This window comes from Tribolium castaneum, chromosome 4 (genome assembly GCF_031307605.1).
Source record: "Tribolium castaneum strain GA2 chromosome 4, icTriCast1.1, whole genome shotgun sequence".
Lineage (NCBI taxonomy): Eukaryota > Metazoa > Arthropoda > Insecta > Coleoptera > Tenebrionidae > Tribolium > Tribolium castaneum.
This window is the reverse complement of record NC_087397.1, coordinates 22,103,952-22,123,672: the sequence shown is the minus strand read 5'-3', so window position 1 is coordinate 22,123,672 and position 19,721 is coordinate 22,103,952. Positions and strand designations below refer to the sequence as shown.

The 19,721-nt window shown below is 28.3% G+C and overlaps 1 protein-coding gene across 4 annotated transcripts in view; it reads right to left on the bottom strand.

Annotated features, from left to right (window-relative positions):
* LOC103314073 (uncharacterized) overlaps positions 1–19,721 on the bottom strand; it is a 195,757-nt gene that overhangs the window by 96,954 nt on the left and 79,082 nt on the right. For all 4 annotated transcript variants that reach the window (XR_010333764.1, XR_010333765.1, XM_015981844.2 and 1 more), the window contains exon 2: positions 9,612–9,662. The gene's annotated coding sequence lies outside the window, so the exon portion shown is untranslated. The remainder of the gene's footprint in view (positions 1–9,611; positions 9,663–19,721) is intronic.

Here is a 19,721-nt window from a genome sequence, read left to right as displayed (position 1 = left end):
TTGTTCATTTGTTCATATATTTATATATTTCTACCTCCATTTGTTCTGGAAATACAAGGCTAACTTCTTTTTTTTAATGGGAAGAAAGGTGAAATTTAATGTTTCTAAAAAAAGCATTTTTTCAGAGTTTTGTTATGTATAGTGGCGGTCAGCTCGGTTTGCGTGTGCGTCATCAATTTCATTTTTTCATTACCAACACAAAGCTGTAAAAAAATTATCAAAAACAATGCAAATTTAAACAACTAAGGGGTATCTAAGGGTGGTATCCTTGAACATTAATTTACATATGCACTTCGACAACACCATCAAGTGTCACGAATTTGTCAAACTGACATTGACAGTAAATTATAGACGTCATCGCATGGTTGTCGAAAGTGTTATCGGTGTTAATCGCAAGTATTTTCTGTTCGTTTATTGCGTTTTATGATTTGCGTTTCGTTAGGTTTTTGATTCTGCGTTTATTAGTTCTTGTTTTGTGAATCTGTATTTTTTGTAACAACTCATAATTTAAACACTTCGTAACCTCAAAAAATATTTGATAGTTTGTCACCGCTATGCCCCTGCTATGTAAACGTAGTGACAGAAATGTCAGATGACGCACACGCAAACGGAGCTGAGCGCTACCATAACACAAACATACCTAATTTTAAAAAAAACAAGCTACCAAAATTTTGTTTGCTTTGAAGCTTTATCTCTTTTGACCAAAAATAAGTCAAAAGTAATAATAGTTATTAAAATAAAACTTTTAACTAAAAAAGAACACATTTTAATAAAAGAACTACTTAGCTGTATTCACACTTATTAGCAACCCTGAATTATTAATACAAAAAAGAAAAACACAAAAAAAGGAAAGTATGTAAATCAACAACATCTTATAATACTTGCTCAAAATTACAAAAAAAATCTGAAATTCGATTTAAACTGTGCTTTCAACTCATTATAAACAAAAATTGCATTATAAGTAAACGAACGGTGAAATACACATGAGTGAAGTTGTGGAAATATAGTAAATTAGAAAACTAAAAATTTAAGTTGTAGATATTAAATCTACATGGATGATATTAGGGTTTTAGTATTTTGTGAACAAAAAATCAACTTTGAATTATTTATATGAAACGTGAGAATATTTTCTCAGATTAAAAACGATACTACAACAGTTATTTTAAATTTTTTTGAAGAAAGCTTTTCGAGACAGCTATCGCTAAACTTAAAACTATACTATTTTATACATTCGAACAGGAATAACTGACATAAAAAATGATTCCCAAAATATAAAACCGATCATATTTGCAACACATACTCGTATACGGATTAAAGTGCAATGTAACACTGTTACATTAATTTTTACTGAACTGAGATTTCTTTACAATTATTGGAAAAAAATATTTAGTTGTGGCGAATACTAATGTCATTACCAATATTTACAATTTAAAAAAAATTAATAAAAATTATTTAGTTAAATAACTGCGTAACATAAAGAAACCCATCTGTATTATAAATGCATTTCTTGAAACCCTATAAAGATATATTTCAAAATTACAAAAAAAAACAATATCTTGTTTTCATTATAAGTAGCAAATAAAATTTTTCATCAAATACGAGGTACAAATGAATATAAATCGCAGAATTTTCCAATGCATTTATCCACTTGTTCGAAAACCACGAAGAACGATGTAACTTAATTATTCTCTTGATGGGGGACTGTTTATTACAACGATCAAAGCAATTTCATTCCCACTGACAACGATGTTTATCAACGTTGAATTTATCACAAATTTTTGACAGCACTGTATAAATCGAAACTGGTATTTTAATCTATTTTATAAACGACATCATTATTTTTACCGCTTTTGTATTAAAAGGAGTAGTTAATCTCTTTCAAATAAAACCACCGATATGATTTTATTAAGACATAAAAAGTGGGTATATAAAATTATAATATTCATAAAATGATACGATTTAATGCGCTGGATTCTTTATTGTTATTTTTACGGATATCTAAAGGCTAGGAGATGAAACGACGTACAAATAAAACGTTTCGTCCTCGATAGTTCCGTTAAAGTCGCTAGAGAACGCAGTTGATCCATTACCGTCTAAGTTTTCGGGAATAAATAAAAAAAATTGTTGTATTAGTAAAACGGTTAGCACAAGAGAAACAAAAAACAATATAATAAACGTAAATTAAAAAAACTGCTAAAATCTGATAGTAAATTTAAAAATAAGTATTCATCGTTTTGTTACGGAACGATTACCTGGTATGAAACATAAAAACATAAAAAAATAATAAAAACTAAAGAAGTTAACACAATAAGTTTGTAGCTCCAGATTTTTTAAAATATGACTTTAGGAATTTTTTCAACATTTTTCCCGTAATCTGTACTTGCTTCTCAATAACGTACCATTGAGTTGGTGCGCCAGTTTTTGAGCACCCTGTATAATCCGGTTTTTCAGCTTAATAAACGAAATAACATTGTTTCAGACTTTATATTGAATTACTAAAATACCAAGTAACTTACTTTAAAATAATTTCCGAAAATTCAAAATTAGAATAAAGAATGAAGTATTCAAGATATACTCTGCAATTTAAAAAAACATTTTAAAACATGTGTAAAAAATTGGTGGTAAATGCAGTTCCATTTTTGTTACTGAAATTCTAAAACAATTACTCGTTTCAGATCATTTTTGTCTCTTCGATTGATTCGGCAAATAAGCCGTTAGAAAAGCCTACACTATGACAATGTGTTCAAAATCATCTGGTACAAACTACGCCCATTTCATTTAGAAACGCAGTTTTGTTTTAGTTGCTAAATTCTTAAACAATTGCTCGTTTTTTCTTTTTGTATTAATTTGGAAAGTAAACCGCTAGGAAACTAAATCTTGATTTGTTAAAATCTATGTGATTCCAAGACTATTTCGTTTTGATTTTGGTCTACAAATCGATTTAAAAGTAGGTGGTACTCAACATTCTGACATTATAAAGTATTTAGATGCAATTAATTGTGAATTGTGAATGAATCCAAGATCCCACAGAAATTATCTCAAAACAGAAAATGTTATTTTTTTTTCAATAAACAAGGATATTTTTTGCCTTGATCTGCACTCGCCTTCTGCATTCACTTTTTTTAACACCCTAGTGGAACTTTTTGCAATACCAAGATCAAAATGATAAATTTAAGAAAATTTCTTGAGATTTTCAAATACAATATTTAAATCAAGTAAGCCATACGTCAAAATCGACTTCCATTATCTCTAAAATTACATTTACATTTTCGAACAAATAAGAACTCTGTTACCCTTATTTTAACAGAGACAGTTAGAGAATCGCAAATTAGACGGCTCTGTTAGGCGGTGTCATAACAGAGCACTGTTGCTAACATTCTATAAACGGAACAGTATTCGGAAGTAAAGTTACCGTTGGGGGCGCCACTAAACTAGGTCGAAAACAGTAACCATAAATGGCGGGAAAATGTTTATTTGGATATTTTGAGCGTTGTACAAATTTTGGGGCTTCACAATTATTGTAACGCCTATGCGGAATGACTATTGCATCTTTGGTGCAAGAAACGAATGTTGACAAATTAGAGATGATGAGGAAAACACGAATAACGATGACTTTTTGGTTCAATTTCTTTATTGGAAAATTATTACAAAGACATTGAAAAGCCTACCTTTTGGCATAATTTACGTTTAAGTGTATTAGCAGTTGTGAATCTTAATTGTAGTTTTGTTGATTTATCGAAGTATTTCATGATTTTATCAGTGGAAAAATTCTAACCTAAAATTCACAAACTTCACTAATTTGTTGGTTTCTTGAGCCCAACTTTGTGTTCGTTGTGATCCATTACTTATAGCCTTTAATTAGACAACTGTTTGATAACACTTTGTAATGAAAATTTAAATCTTTTTCACTTTTTATCCACTTTCAAATTCCAGCAATAAACACTTTATACCACAAAAACCGCAGAACTAAAGTCAAAGCTAGTATTTACCACCACGTACTTTTAAAGTGATTCTCTCCAATGTAAGCAATTAACACTATACACGCAAAATTGTTCAACAATTTATTAAATGTCAATTAAATGTGGAATTACGAAAATTTCGTTACTGTTTTCGACATAGTTCAAAAGTCATCACCAGAGGGCGTCTTGTTAATTGTATTTCCGAATAACAAAGATAGATAGAAAACACCACCATTAGTTTAAAAAAAAATTCAATAAAAAATATACAACCCACAAAACACAAAAGCATTTTTTTTCGCAAACAAAATTTAGCAAAGGTTCAAACCCAAATAAATAGATTCCATTGGAGCGCCAACACATAGCTCCCCCAAACGGTCATTTTTTGACAGTGGACAGACTTTATATTACTGTCAATCAACGCAGACGACGTTTAGAACTACCAATACTTCTAAGGTGGGGTTTAGACAGAACACCCTATATGACGCTCCAAGCGCACTAATTTTTACTCGTCTGCACTATTTTTTTGGGTCAGAAAATCCTGCGATTTTGTATTTCGTTTCGTTTCCAAAGTTATAGTTCTCTGTAGATATTTCGCATTATGATAAATGAACTGATCTTGTTCGTTGTATTGACCCTGAAATAGTGTGCCAATAATTTCCTAAACTAAGATGTCAAAGCCTCTGTCACACCTTGTTATCGTATTATAATGGTATCTGACTAAATTGGAACACATACTAATTTACGGTGTTAACGTTAAGTCAATATTCGCTACACAATTTGCACAACAGCAATTTCTGACACAAACGTATCTCACCATCAGCTTTAATAAGTCGATTTGTTTGGAAATACCACTTGTTCCATTCCCTTGAGCCAAATATTTAAACCACTAGCGATTTTTTTTAATAAAAAAGTATACAAATATTGAGAGAATGGAGCTTTTTGATCAGTTTTACATTTGCTAAAGGTTAAGCCACTTTAAGCGACTAACTTCTTATCAGTACGCCAACATTGCTGTCGTCTTGTCGTCATTTGTTGCCATTAAGATGGTAATGCTCTGACGCATTTAAGATCTCTTTTTTGCTTTAATTCCGATAAAATCTCTCCCAAAACATCAAAACTTTTAAAGTAATTAGATTTGTTTGCTTTAATCGAGTTGTTTGTTAAAAAAATAAACACACAACGTAATCGGTTAATTAAAAATCTGCAAACATAGGAATCGACGTTTGTGCGAGTGGAAACCATTTGATATAAAGTTAATTTAATTAAATCGTATAAAGTTTTTTTAAAGTGATCGCTCATCCTGACGTGTTTGTTATTCGATTTAATTTGCTAAGGTACACATCGCTGGATTTTAAGTTTACACTGAGTGCATTTTTATTCAAATTCATGTAACAATAGTGAATGCAGCATCTCCTGCTTTTGCAATTTTACCATTTTTAACAAGCAAAATAATTGTTTACCTACTGTACACAAAAAGCCGCGTTGTTACGTGGGTGTTTACTGACAGTAAACGTAAAATCACTCTCGAATAACACTTTAAACAAAATTCATCTTTATTCAGCAATTAGGTGTTGAAAAAAAATATATTTTACTGAATATATTTTCATGTTTTACGTTTGTGAAAACTTCTTGTTAAAGCTCGCAATTAATGTCGATACAATAATAAAAGTATTAAAGTTTGAAGTTTTTAACAAAGTTACAAAGTCGTAACAATAGAGTTAAGTAATAAACTGAAACACATTCTGTAGCTAAGACTTTTAGAGACTGAAACACCGAGAAACTAAGTGACTAAAAAACTAAAAAATACAAGGAATTCAAGGTAAGTCTGCTAAATGTATATTTTTACTGTATTTCAAAAACTACAATTTTGTGTAATTTGCCGCTATTTTGATGCTTTAATATGTCATTATTTCATAATAGTCATTATTTGACGGAACTTTTTACGAAAATTTTTAGGTTGGCAAGAAGCACATTCGGAACCGTATTTTTGCGAATTTCACAAATTTCAGAAAGTGTTCATGCAAGATAAAGTAGGCAAATTACTAAAATATAAAAAGTATAAACGAACTAGTTTCATAAAACCTTGAAGCACCCAATCTTTAAAAAAATTCGTGGCAGACGTCACTCGCATTTTTTAAACAGAATTCGTGCTTGGAGACTGGTCTTATAAAACTTGTTTTTCAATATAGTAAAAACCAATTCCCATAAATAATTAATTAAATGTAAATTAAAAGGTGAAATATACGTAATGTTAGAGATATCCACAATTTCTGCTCAAAAAATCATTTTAAAAGACGACAAAAATCATAAAATTTTCATTAATATATGTTACATTATTAATAATAAGAATTAATTTTAATAATAATAACAATAATCATAATAATAATAATAATAATAATAATAATAATAATAATAATAATAATAGTAATAATAATAATATATAATAATATAATATAATAAAATATAAAACAACACAGTATTAAATAACTAGGAACACAAAAAGTAATGTCTGTCTCAAAATAAGCATTATTATATTATATTTTGTCAAATTTATTTAATATGTACAAAAAATTGAAGAAACGACGTGAAAAAAGTAAAGTTTGTATCAAATAGCAAATGCGGATTTCTGTGTGATTTATTATTTTTCAGTTTCAGCAAAAAATACTTTTAACCGACCCACCCTGAATAGAATTAAGAGATTTAAAAAATCTGAAAAATTAGTACTTATTCCAGAGAAATGAAAAAAACTTGGAATATATTAAAGAATTGTGTGGCCGAAGTTGTGAAACACAGGGAAACTAATGTACTGAAAAAGTCAAAGATTAAGAAAAACAAAAAAACTAAAAAGCAGAAACAGTTAGAGACTAAAAATATGGAAAAACGAAAAACTGAAACATTAAAAAACTAAGAAAACAAATGTCTGAGAAATGAAGGAACTAATAGAAAGACTATAGAACTGAAAGTAGGTGTATTAGTTAGGTATATTGAAAAACTCAATCATATTCTAAAGGGCTACAAAGCAGATGAACTTAAAAATTCAGAAACTGAAAATTCAAGAAAAAAACTGACAAACTAAGTAACTGAAACACTTGAAACTGCCGAAAATTTGCGAAAATGAAACACTGAAAAACTCAAAAAATGAAAACTGACAAACCAAATAACTGAAACACTGATAAATTAATTCTAAAACACTAAAAACTTAATAAAATGGAAACATTGTAGTTTGAAATACTAAAAGCTAAGAAATGAAAAGCTGCCACTAAGAAATTAAAGACAAGACTGAAAAAATTGAACACTGAGAACTTAAAAGAATAAAAAACCAAAAGACTGAAATAGTGAAAAACTGTAAAACTAAAAGATTGTAATTTAATACGCTACAACACTTATTACACGGAGAAACTAAAAAGCTAAGAAAATGATAAATTAAAATATTGAAAAACCATGAGTGTAAAAGTATGAAAAGCTAATTTATTGTAGTAAGTACTAATGAAAAGCTGAAACACTGGAATACTATAAATTTAAAAAATTAAAACACTGAGACACAAAGACATTGACACTGAAAAACTGCAAGACTTAAACATTGAGAGCTAAGAAAATTAAAGACAAAAAACAGTCAATAAAAAAATATATAGAAAAATTAATAAATTGCAACACTGACATTCTAAAACCTTGAACACCTGAGATACTTAGTACGTGCGATACTGAAATACTGAGAAACTAAGTATATGATACAAGGAGTAACTTATTAGGAACTAAAAGACTGAAAGCCTGAGAAACTAAAAACCTGTAGAACTAACTAAAATGTGAAAAAATTTATAAACCAAAAAACTGATGTTCTAAATAGTTAAGATACTATAAGAAACTGATAATCTAAAAAACTAACAATTTAAATAACTACGCCACTAGACACTGAAACATACAAAGTTGAAAAATGGAATAATTTAGAAACTGAAAACCAGCAACACTAAAATACTATTAAATTGAAAAGTTGAAAAATTGTTAAGATATAATAATTAGAGATTTTAGAGATTGAGAAACTGAAAAATGAGACACCAAAATACGAAAATGCTATAGAACATTGCAACATTGACATTCTAACTAGCTAATTCGAATTAAGTTGCCATTTAAAATGCATTGACAAACGTCAAGTTAATCGCGATTAAAATTTAATTGCAATTAAAATTTTCTGTAAACCGGCTCTCAGAATCTAAGATACTGAAATACTAAAAAATAAAAAAATTAAGTCTATAAAATTCAGACGTTAGAAATCTAATAAGCTAAAATAGTAAAAAGTACAAATAATCAAAAAGTAGCTTAAACACTGAATTAAGTCACTTAAGCACTGAATAAAGTTACAACAATAAAAAACTAAAATACCCAGTAAGTGTGATACCGAAATACAGAGAAACTAAGAGTATTATTATTTAAATAATAATAATCCATAATAAAATTTTATCAAAACTGTCAAGACAATCTTGACACTACCCAGAACAACGTAATTGAAGATTATATATAATTTTTTACCGATTACCGATCTGGTCAGCTAGAATCAGTATTATTGCATATTTATAGAATTTCAAAAATAACCCACCCTGTATCTGGTATTCCGTTAACTGCTTAAAAGCAAACATTGCCAAAAAATCGTCTCAAAAAGTATGTAAAGTTTATTTTACTTCAACTTCCCAAATAAAATTTCAAACTTAGTTTTCTCGTTAAAGCTTTGCATCCACTTGTAGTACTGTCAGCGTAAAAATCGATACATTAATAAAAGTATTAAAGTTTGAAATTTTTAACGAAGTGCTTATAAAATGGTAAACATTAGAGTTATAAGTTATAATGATGTTTGCTTTTAATTTAGAAAACTCAATAGCCACATAATATGTGAAAGGTAAAATCAAACTCAATCTGTAAGACAGTCACGTAATGTTGTAGCTCCAAAACTCGATTACTCACAATTACACACGTTGCGAGTAGATGCTTGCGACTGATTTTCTTCAGCTGAATTGAAATTTATTACCTTTTGCAATTATTTGTACGTTCGACGAGTGAATTTTAAGTGGCTGGAACGAGAAAAATCTATTTGGACTCGGTAGTTAAAGGTAACGAAATTTCTGCGTTATTTTTTCAAACTACTCTTCACAATAATTTTTGCGTAATGTCTCAAAGATAATAAAAGAGCAATTTCGCAGCAGATAATCCTATTTCAAATAACAGGACATAACTGCAGTCTGGGGCTTTACAGATACGTTAAACTTTAACAAGCTGTAGTACCGGGAAAAACATTAATCTCTTGAAAGTTTGCTGAGCTTTCGGAAAGCGTCGATAAAATCAATACACCCGAAACCTAACATTCTTATCAATAAAAAGTTGGAAATATCAGAATTGAAAAAAGTATTTTTGTGTTTCGCATACGCACTGAGATTTGCAGTGAAATATATTTCAACTTTAAAAACTTCCAACGTACAATAGCACCAACTTCCCTAAGGTGTAGTTTGACATATATGTGAATTTATCAACGATATAAGAAAACGGAGAATCACGTCCGCTACAAATTTATCGTACATACTTCCACAAGAATGATTTAACACTTAAAAGTGTTGCGAACAATAAACGACAGAAATTCAAGCATCTACACAAAAGTTATTGACCTACCGTCTAAGAATCTCGCAGAATTTTCTTACACAGCCATGCTCATACGAAATTCTGAAACAACACAAGAAAGTTTAGGATGCAAATATAAAGCTAGAAAATCAAGCTAGTTTGCAACAAATTCTAAGATAAATAATACCGTCTTGAGTATCTTTTTGCCAAAAATAACTCGCTAATCTTAATTCTATTGACTTTCCGAGGCACATCTCGATTTACATCATTTCATTTTGAGGCTCGACAAGATTAGCAAGGAGAACTGCGTAACCTGGAAACCTCAAGTACTAATCTTAATGTTTTTCCATCGCACTGATTTGCTTTCTGCTTTGCCAAATCCTGTCATCTAAACCTACAGAGTGTTTCACAACATATCAAAGGAATTGTGAGAACAAACATAATTACAAAATTAAAACACTCAGGTGAATACTTTCAAAGTGTTCCAGTTTTTCAGTATGTTAGTTTCATAATTTTTCACTATTTCAACTTTTTAATGTCTCCATTTAATTCTCAGCTTACATTTTTGGATAGTTTTTAGTTTACCGGTCTTTAAACCACTTGTTTTTCTGTCTTTCACTTTTTCATTAGTTTCTCAGTTTTTTAGTGTCTCCTATTAGTGTCTTAGCTTATTGGTTAAACATTCGGTTTTAAAGTGTTCTAGTATTTCAGCTTTTTTGTTGTTTCTCTGTTTTACAATTTTTACGCCTTTCATTGTCTTTTCTACTAAAAATGTTATTATTTCAGTTTATTAATTTTTTATTTCAGTTTCGTATTTTTTAATGTCTTAGTCTTTCAGTGACTTTGTATTCTAAGCTTTTGTTTATTATTTTATTGGTGTTTCAGTCTCTCAGTTTTTAAATTTCTTAGCCTTACAACGGTTTAGGTGAGTAAGTGCATTGTGTAATTTCTGTTGCAGCTTTTTTATATCTTAATATTTAAAATGTCGATATTTCAACTTATTATTTTGTTTTCATTTTTCTGTTCGATCGTTTTTTTGTCTCTTAGTCTTTTAGTCACTTAGTTTTTTCGTTTTTGATCACGTTTTTCGCCGACTCTTATTCTCTTATTCATTTGTTAGTGTTTCTCAATCTCGTAATTTTTTCAGTGTCTCATTTCGTGTTCATTTTTTTCAATCTCCAAAATAAATTAACATATTAATTTATCAAATATTAAATTTTACAGTTTACTAGAAATTACTCAGTTGCTCAGTTTTCTAGTTGTTCAATGTCTCAGTTTCTCAGTATTTAAACTTTTTTATTCCAAGTTTTTCAGCTTTGCAATGTTTTAAAATTAATTTGGATGTCAGTGTTTTCATTTATTAGTTTACATTTTTCAGCTGAACAGCATTTAGTATCTCAGTCGTTTAATCACTTTGTTTCTCAATCTTTCTGTCTTTTGCTGTTTTCTTAGTTTTTTGGTTTCAATGTCTTTGTTACTCTGAATGTCAGTTATTCACTGTGCTTTTTTTAGTTTCTCACTCTTTCAATAACTTTGTATCTTCGGCTCTTATTTTTTTATTGTAATAGTGTTTCAGTCTTAGCTTTTCAATTTTTAGCTTTTTAGCATTTCAGTTTCTAGCACTTTCCTAGATTTCTCAGATACTTTTTATTGTTATTGCGGATTAAATGTCAATATTTCAACTTACTAATTGTTCGACATTTAAATTAGACGAGTTTTTAAGTTTCTCAATATTACACTTCCCCAGTTTTTTATTCTGTCAATTTCTCAGTGTTTCAATTCCAAATTTTCTTAGCTTTTCAGTCTCTAAGTCTCATACAGAGTGACCCAGGAGTGCGTAATCGGCCTATAACTTTTTTATTATTTGAAATATTGCCAAGTCGTTTCTACTATCCGATAAACTGACTTAAAGTCCACAAACTAAAAATCTAAAAATATTTTTTTTGTATGCAGGGTGGTGAACTAAAGTTACATTTTCTTAAATAAAACACCTTATATATTTTTGCATGATTGTATTCTACGCAAATAAAACATAATGTAACTTTACATGAACTATTATAGGTCTATCTCTTTTCGTTTCGGAATTTCAACTTTTTTCAACGTTTCGTTATAAAAAAGACCAATTTTTGAAAAATCACTGCGAAGTCGCCTATGAATATTTTCAGAAAAATTTGCATAGAAAAACTCAGAATACCCCAAAGTGTTAGCAATAGTCAACTTTCACTCGAAACATGCAGATAATGTAGAGGGTGTGCCAAAACGCAAAAAGTTTTTCAAATGGAACACCATGTATTTCTTTAAACGTATCGATAGTATTTTTTATAAGGTTTCTAATGATACACAGTTTGTATAGCAAATTTAAAATATTTCTTCTTAAAAAAAATTTTTTATTTATTTTATTATTAATTCTTAATGAGGAAATTTATTTATGTATCAAGTAATATTTAGATTACTAATATAATTAGTCACATTAGTACATATCAAAAAAATAAATTACGATTTGACTTATCAAATTCTAGGATAACAAATTTTCTTTTAATAAAATCATTTTTTTGAAAAATGTCGAAAAATATTTTAAATTTGCTATGCAAACTCCATACCGTTAGAAAGCTTATCAGTGCTATCGATACATGAAAAAAATACAGGATGTTCCATTTGAACAAAATGAGTTAACTAACTTTTTGTGTTTTGACACTATGTATATTATCTGCGTGCTTTAACAAAAAGTCGTCTATTAACAAAGTATTTTGAATTTTTTTGTTAAAAAATATTCATAGGCAACTGTGATTTTTCAAAAATTAGTCTTTTTTTAACAAAAAGTTGAGTAATTCCAAAACGAAAAAGATAGACCCATAATAGTTTATACAGAGTGTAAGGAATTGGCTTAGCAATATTGCGTATGTAAATTTGTCATGATCAGACGAGTTAAAAACTCTTATATCATCTTTTCAAAAAGTGCGTACTTTCTTTAGAAATTGTTATCAATCCACCTGTTGAGAGCCACTGTCTGGCTTATGGTAGTTTATTGGCAGTTTTTTTTTTCAATAAACAAAATAAAGATGGTGGCGCAAAAGCATTATCAGAATTTTTTAAAATTGTGGCTAACATGTTCATTTGTGTGAGAGGTTTGAATCCCGGTTCTAGCAAAAAACAAATTGTGTTTTTTTTTTCTTAAAATTTAATAACAAAACACAAATTGAAATATAAAAATAATGTAGTGAACCAAGAAGTTAATTGCCTCTGCTGTTTTGTTAATAATATTAAAATTTACGTTAATTTTTATAATTCTAGTTCAGCGGTTCTCAAAATTTGGGACTTAAAGTTTAGAACTATTTTTTGGAAAATTACGTATTTTGCCTAATCGATTTGTATTGGCCCTTATCCATCTACCTTTAAATTTTTGCTAAATCATTCCCTAGCATGCTGTATAAAGTTACATTATTTTTTGTGTGGAATCCAATTATGCAAAAATATATAAGGTGTTCAATTTAAAAAATACACCTTTGGTTCACTACCCTGTATACAACACCCTGAATATAATAAAAATATTTTTGGTTTGTGGATTTGAAGTATATCTATCGGATAATAAAACCAACATAGCAATATTTCAATTATCAAAAAAGTTATAGGCCAAAAACACCCCTGAATCACGTTGTACGTCTCAAATAATTAAATTTTAAAATTTGTCGTTTTATCGTTTATGCCATCCATCTTTCCATCTTTTAGTTTCTTAGTGTTTAAGTTTTTCAATCTAATAATTTCCTAGCAGTATTTCAGTTTGTCATTGTTTTATTTTTTTTAGTCTCCAAAGTGCTATAACTTTAAGGGCTGGTTTATAGAAAGCTTTGTTAAAATTTAATTAGTTGTTAAAAGTTAACAACGCGAATAGACCAATCACATTTGTTCAATTTCGTCACGTGATCAGTTAATCACGCATTTAATTGCAAATTAAATTAATGACGCTTCTATAAACCGGTCCTAAGTCCGGTTTATAGAAAGCTTCATCAAATTTTAATTCGTTGTTAAAAGTTAACAACGCGAATAGACCAATCAAATTGGCTCAATTTCGTCACGTGATCCGTTAGTCACGCATTTAATTGCGAATTAAATTAATGACGCATCTATAAACCGGTCCTTAATATTCTAATATTCGTCCTTAACATTCGGTTTATAGAAGCGCCATTAATTTAATTTAACCGGCCCTAAGAGCCGGTTTAAAAAAAGCGAATTAAAATTTAATTCAGAATCAAATTAATTCAAATTAAGTTGCCATTTAAAATGCATTGACAAGTGTCAAGTTAATTTCGAATTAAAATTTAATTGCAATTAAAACGTTCTGTAAAGCGGCTATTAAGACCGGTTTATAGAAGCGTTAAGCGTTAAGAAGTTAATCTGCAGTTAAATGTGTGATTAACCAAATTGAAGCAATATGACCTTTTAACAACGAATTAATTTTAACGGTGCTTTCTATAAACTGGCCCTTAAACTTTAAAAAGTATATTCAGGAATTTAGGAAAAATAAAACTGTGTCAACTATTCACATTTTTAAAAAATCACATTTATTTCGAGTTTCATATAACAAGTCTTGATAAAAATTGCGGTCTCTATTGATAACGTAGTCTTGTAAGGCGATATAAATTGCACGTGCTTTGGCCATTTCATGGAAATAGAGTTCTGATGTATTGCAATTTTCGAAGAAACCTCAAGGGACAAGTTGATAATCACGTCGTTTTTTACTGCAACTTATCATATAGGTGACAGGAACTGACGCTTTGTTTGACCCAAACTTTCTGAATATAGAGGGATCAAACAAATTACATCAAAGGCGAAAAAATATTTCAGCATCGTTGTGAAACCCCATAAAAAATTTAAATATAAATAGGAAATGATCACAATTTTGGTTCAACCCCGAATAGCACATATCATCGACCAATAATAGTATGATGTCTTTTGAAGGTAAGATAAAGTCATTTAGCATGAGGTGAAGCAGCAAATGTAATAAAGCACAGCCGCCACGCATCGCAGAGCCTCGAGCTTGTTATACGTGAGAGTTGTGTTGTTTTTCAGACGCGTTCTAATCTGTTTAGAGACACAGCTGCCACCAAAATGAGATATTCCGCTAGGGCAAATACTCACGGGATTCGAATTAATTTCATTTGATTATGAACAAACTTTGTTTAAGTTTAAATAGCGGCTAATCATTTTTACTGCTTTTTCGCAACAATAATTCAAATGTCGTATTGTTATGAACGGGTTAACAATCATATTTTTTTTTCTCAACGCGCTCAAGATTTTAGCAAAAATACACACCGGGTGCTCAAAAACCGGTGCATCAATTCAATGGTGTGTGGTAGAGAATTGCTTACATATAAAAGTAAAAATAGTAAACAAATTCTTTGTATTAAAGTTATTGATAAATAATGTATTTTAGATAAATGATATGTGGCAACGTTGTCTAACAGTCATGATCGCAATAGAATTTGAGCAACAAAAAAAATATTTTTGAACGGTTTCTTAGGAAATAATTCCTAGTGTTGGCACATCTACAAACTGTGATTTTTTTTGTAAATTTTAATTTTTTTAAATTAAAAAAACTGCTGAAGTCTGATAGGAAATTTAAAAATAATTATTCATCGTTGTGTTCGAAAACTATTACTTAGTGTGAAACATAAAAACATTAAAAAATAATGAATACTGAAGAAGTTAACAAAATAAGTTTGTAGCTCCAGATTTTTTTTCAAGATTTTTTCTGTGATCTACACATCCTTCTCAACAACGTACCACTAAGTTAGTGCGCCAGTTTTTAAGCACCCTGTATTTATAGTTTGTATTTAAAGCTCTAGTATCAGTTGATTATTTAAGCAAAAATAACAACAAAACATTGTTGTTGAAGTTTCATACGTATTTTATTATGACTTATCTAACGAATTCCAAGTAATTATGTAATTTTTAATAAAAACATCAAGTCTAAATAGCTAAGACTCAAAACTAAAACACTGAGTAACTTAAAGATTGAACGATTGAGAATACTCTCATTTTTTTTACTCTCATTTTTTTTTACTCTACCTTGCGCTAGAGAACTATTGAACTGAAAAGTAAGTAAATTAAAACATCGAAATATTGACATTTTAAAAAGCTAAATAGCTAAGTTGAAATACTAAAAACCATAATTCTGAAAAGTTCTAAACTTAAAAACTTAAGACGCCTCTTAGTCACTGAGAAAACTAAAAAACTATAGAACTAAAAAGTGAAAAAAGTAAAACATAGTTTCCTCATCAATCATCTGAGTAATAAAAAATTGGAAAACTGAAAAACTGGAACATTAAGAGCGTAAAAGATAGAACGGCTGAGAGACTGAAAAAATGCAACTATAAAAAAATATGATTATTATTGTTATTGTTATTATTTTTATCCTGCATTTGTAATTGGAATAATCTACGTCATAATTATTTCAATGCAGTAATAACTTTTTATTAATAATATTTATTATTGTTAAGAGACAATGGTATTTACCCAAGTAATAATAAGAAAAGTAAATTAAACAGCAATTTAGAAATAATGTATTCGTATGAAAAAACATCAAATAATTTGACACAAGTTAAAAGAAAAACAAAACATTTGTTAACATATTTCTGGAAAAAATATAAGGTTATATAATAAAAGTTATAAAAAGTTTTTTTGACTTAAAAATTTAGTCTTTCTTTAAATAATTTGCAATGTAAAGTATTGAAATTTTAAATAATAATAATTTACATTATCTCACGAGCGATTTAAAACTAATAAGGTAAAACCGAATAAGCTGACAATAATTATCTATTATTTTATTAGAGACTGAAAAAGTTTAGGAAAACAAAAAACCGAAACACTAAAAAATTTTAGATAAAGCTAAAGGTGAAAACAAAGAAACTTAGAAACAGAAAAGTTGTATGTAATACTGAGAAAACTAAGAAAAAAATAAAAGACTAAAAAATAAGCTATAAGAAACTAAGAAACTATAGAACTGAAAACAATAAAAATTAATAAATTGAAATACTGTCATTTTAAATACAACTTAGTTGTATACAACTATACCATGCGATTTTCAAAAATTTTGATCTAGTTATCCATGACAGTTGCATTAACCCAATGTCCATTACGGACTTAAAATTTCAACATAATTTTTTTATGTTCTTAGGTGAACATTTTGGGCATATTGACACTATTGACAGATAAATCGATGCTGAAGTTATTTACGCAATTCCTTTCACTGCTGGCTAAACTGTCATGGATAACTAGAAAGATCATTTAGAAAATGATAAACTAAAATAATGGGAAACCGATAGGAAATAAAAATATGAGTAACTATGGAATTGAAGGACAAGAACTAACATAGGTATAGTAAAATGGAAAAATTTTATTATTTAAAAATCGGACATTCTAAGTAGTTAAGTCACTGAAGGTTTAAAAAACTTAAAAAATGGGAAAACTTAGGAGCTGAGAAACTGAAATATTAAAATATTACAAACTTGAAATATTAAAAAATTTATAAGTTATGAAGAGAAATTTAGGAATTGAAACGCTGAAATGCTAAGAAAAAAAAAATTAAGAAAGTAAAGCATTAAGAAATTTGAAAAATGCAGAACTGCAAAGTGGAGAAACAGAAACAACAACAAAAATTGAGAAACAGACATTGAAAATTCTGTGTAACTAAGACACTAAAAAACTTAGCGACATAATTCAGATAATTGTGTGAAAAAAAGAAGTAATTTGACTCGTCAAAAAAAAACAACGTATGTAAATATATTTGTTAAGAACATAACCTAATTTGCTCAAAGTAAAAATTATAAGCTACAAAGATATTCAAAAAAACTAAGAACTAAGCTGACTGAAATTGAAAAACTAAAAATTTGAGAAATGAGATAGCTATAAAACTCATTATATTTGATACACTAATAGACTAATATTAAGTTAAAGCATATCTAATGGTTCAGATTTGCGTTTAAAATTATGTTACTTTCATGTTACGATTACGTCTTTGCTTACCATTTGCGGAATGATTTTCTTATTTCTATCTGAGCTACTAACTGCCTTTTGCAGATATTTTAACAAAAATGTTTTAACTGCAAATATTTTGCACAAATCAATTCAAAAGTCGGCAAATTAGGTCAAAAGAAACCATTTTCTTCCACTTTTTTCTATTTGGTACCAAATTTTCCAAGCGATTACGTCGAATTCTAAATTCGTAACTGTTTTATTTCCAGAAATAATAATAATAAATATAATAATAAAATAATAATAATAATAAAAAATAGCCAAACAATCGTCAAATTTGCACGTTTTTATTCATTTTTACGCTAAAACAACTAAATTAGTTCACCATTGCATTATTTTTGAAATTTTTCAAACTTTCTATAAGTGCATTTTTTAGTCAAAAACTCACTCACTTTGCGAGGTTGAAAATGAAAAAAATAACAAATTGTGTCAAAAAAAAGTTTCTTTTCTTTTCAAAGTGTTTCAGTAATTTTTCAAAGAGAAACACAAAAGTTTAAAAAATCATGTTCAACATCAGTTCAACATTCAGTAAATTTAGTGGGCTTCATGTATCAGCTAGACCTTTTCTTCCGCTAAATTTTGTGAAAAGAAAAACGTACAAAAACCCCGAACTCAAAGTAAACAATGTTTTATTGACTAAAACTTGCAAATTCAATTTCGGTATTTGGTGGCCAATGTACAATACAATACAAATTTTAATTTGACTGGAAACTGTAGAATTTAATCCAAAGGGCATACATAATGCCAACAATTCTCCTTATAACCGTTTGACTTATCAAACTTTCAAGATATAAAGTTTCGACTTATAGAGTTTAATAATAATAATACTAAAAGCCTTTACTAAAAACAATCTGAGGAGGCGAAGTCAGTACCTAATGCTAGACAAAACACAAATTTTCAAATATAAACCAAACACAACCAAAACTAAAAGCAAATATGAAGAAAAAAAATACACAATATAGTATCTATGAATATAAAAAAATATACAAAATTTTTGAGTAATACTAAAAGAAAAAGTAAATATGTGTCCTGAATACTAATAAAAAAATGTAAAAGATAAAAATAATAGAAAATGAAAAACCAAAACAACAAAAGAATAATTACTGGGGTAATAAAAATTTTAACTTTATTTGTTTTTCGATATTATTATATTATTTCAAGTTTCCACTTTTTTACTGTTTTAAACTTGGGTAGTGACTAATGAGTAATGAACTAATAACTAATGAGAGATCAGCAAAAGAATATTTATTATTTTTTTTTTAATCTTGAAAGAATTATTACATCAGGAGTTCCTGATGAATCCACTCTTGGTCCTCCTTTTTTTTCTTTATATACTTTATATATTTTTTAGAAACGAGGACAAGCTCATGCTTATTCTCACGAGTTTAACTTTTATTTGCATTTCTACTAACAACAACTTCCTGAGAAATGTTTAGAATAATTTCCAAATTGTCTGTACAAATAAACTTACAACTTAATTATGATAAATGTACCTATAGATAAAGTATATGCTTTGCTAGCAACGAGATGAGGTAATTAAAAACCAATTAAATATCGTTATTTATTAATAATATAAAAATTCATGTGTTCCCTTCAATTAAGGGAATAAAAAATTTTAAGATAATAGAATAATAAAAAAATTTAAGATATTCTTCAAAACGAATATCTTTTTGATCGTTTTGCAATAAAATTAGTTCCTGCTACAGGAATGAGTAATAAAAAATGTATCATAAACCAGTTTTTCTTAAAACTTTTGTTAACAGAGAAATTTCATACTTGCAAAAGGATATTTTCCAACACTTTCAAAAGACTGTATAACCAATTAACCAATTAACGACCCGTAACTAAAAGTGACATTTTATTCAGAGTAATTTATATATTTTTTTAAACGTGAACATTTTATGGACTAAATTTCAAATTTTAGAGACGATTTTTATAACAGTGTAAAGTACCTATTAGCTGTTTTAAAACTACAAAAACGCCAACGTCGCTTTTTATTCAATATTTTTTTTAAATAAGATTGATAAAATTGTAAAATAGTTATTAATGATTAGATCTCTTATTGAAACTATAAATTACATTAGCTATTAATTTTTTGAATTGCATTAGTAATTTATAACAACTACTATA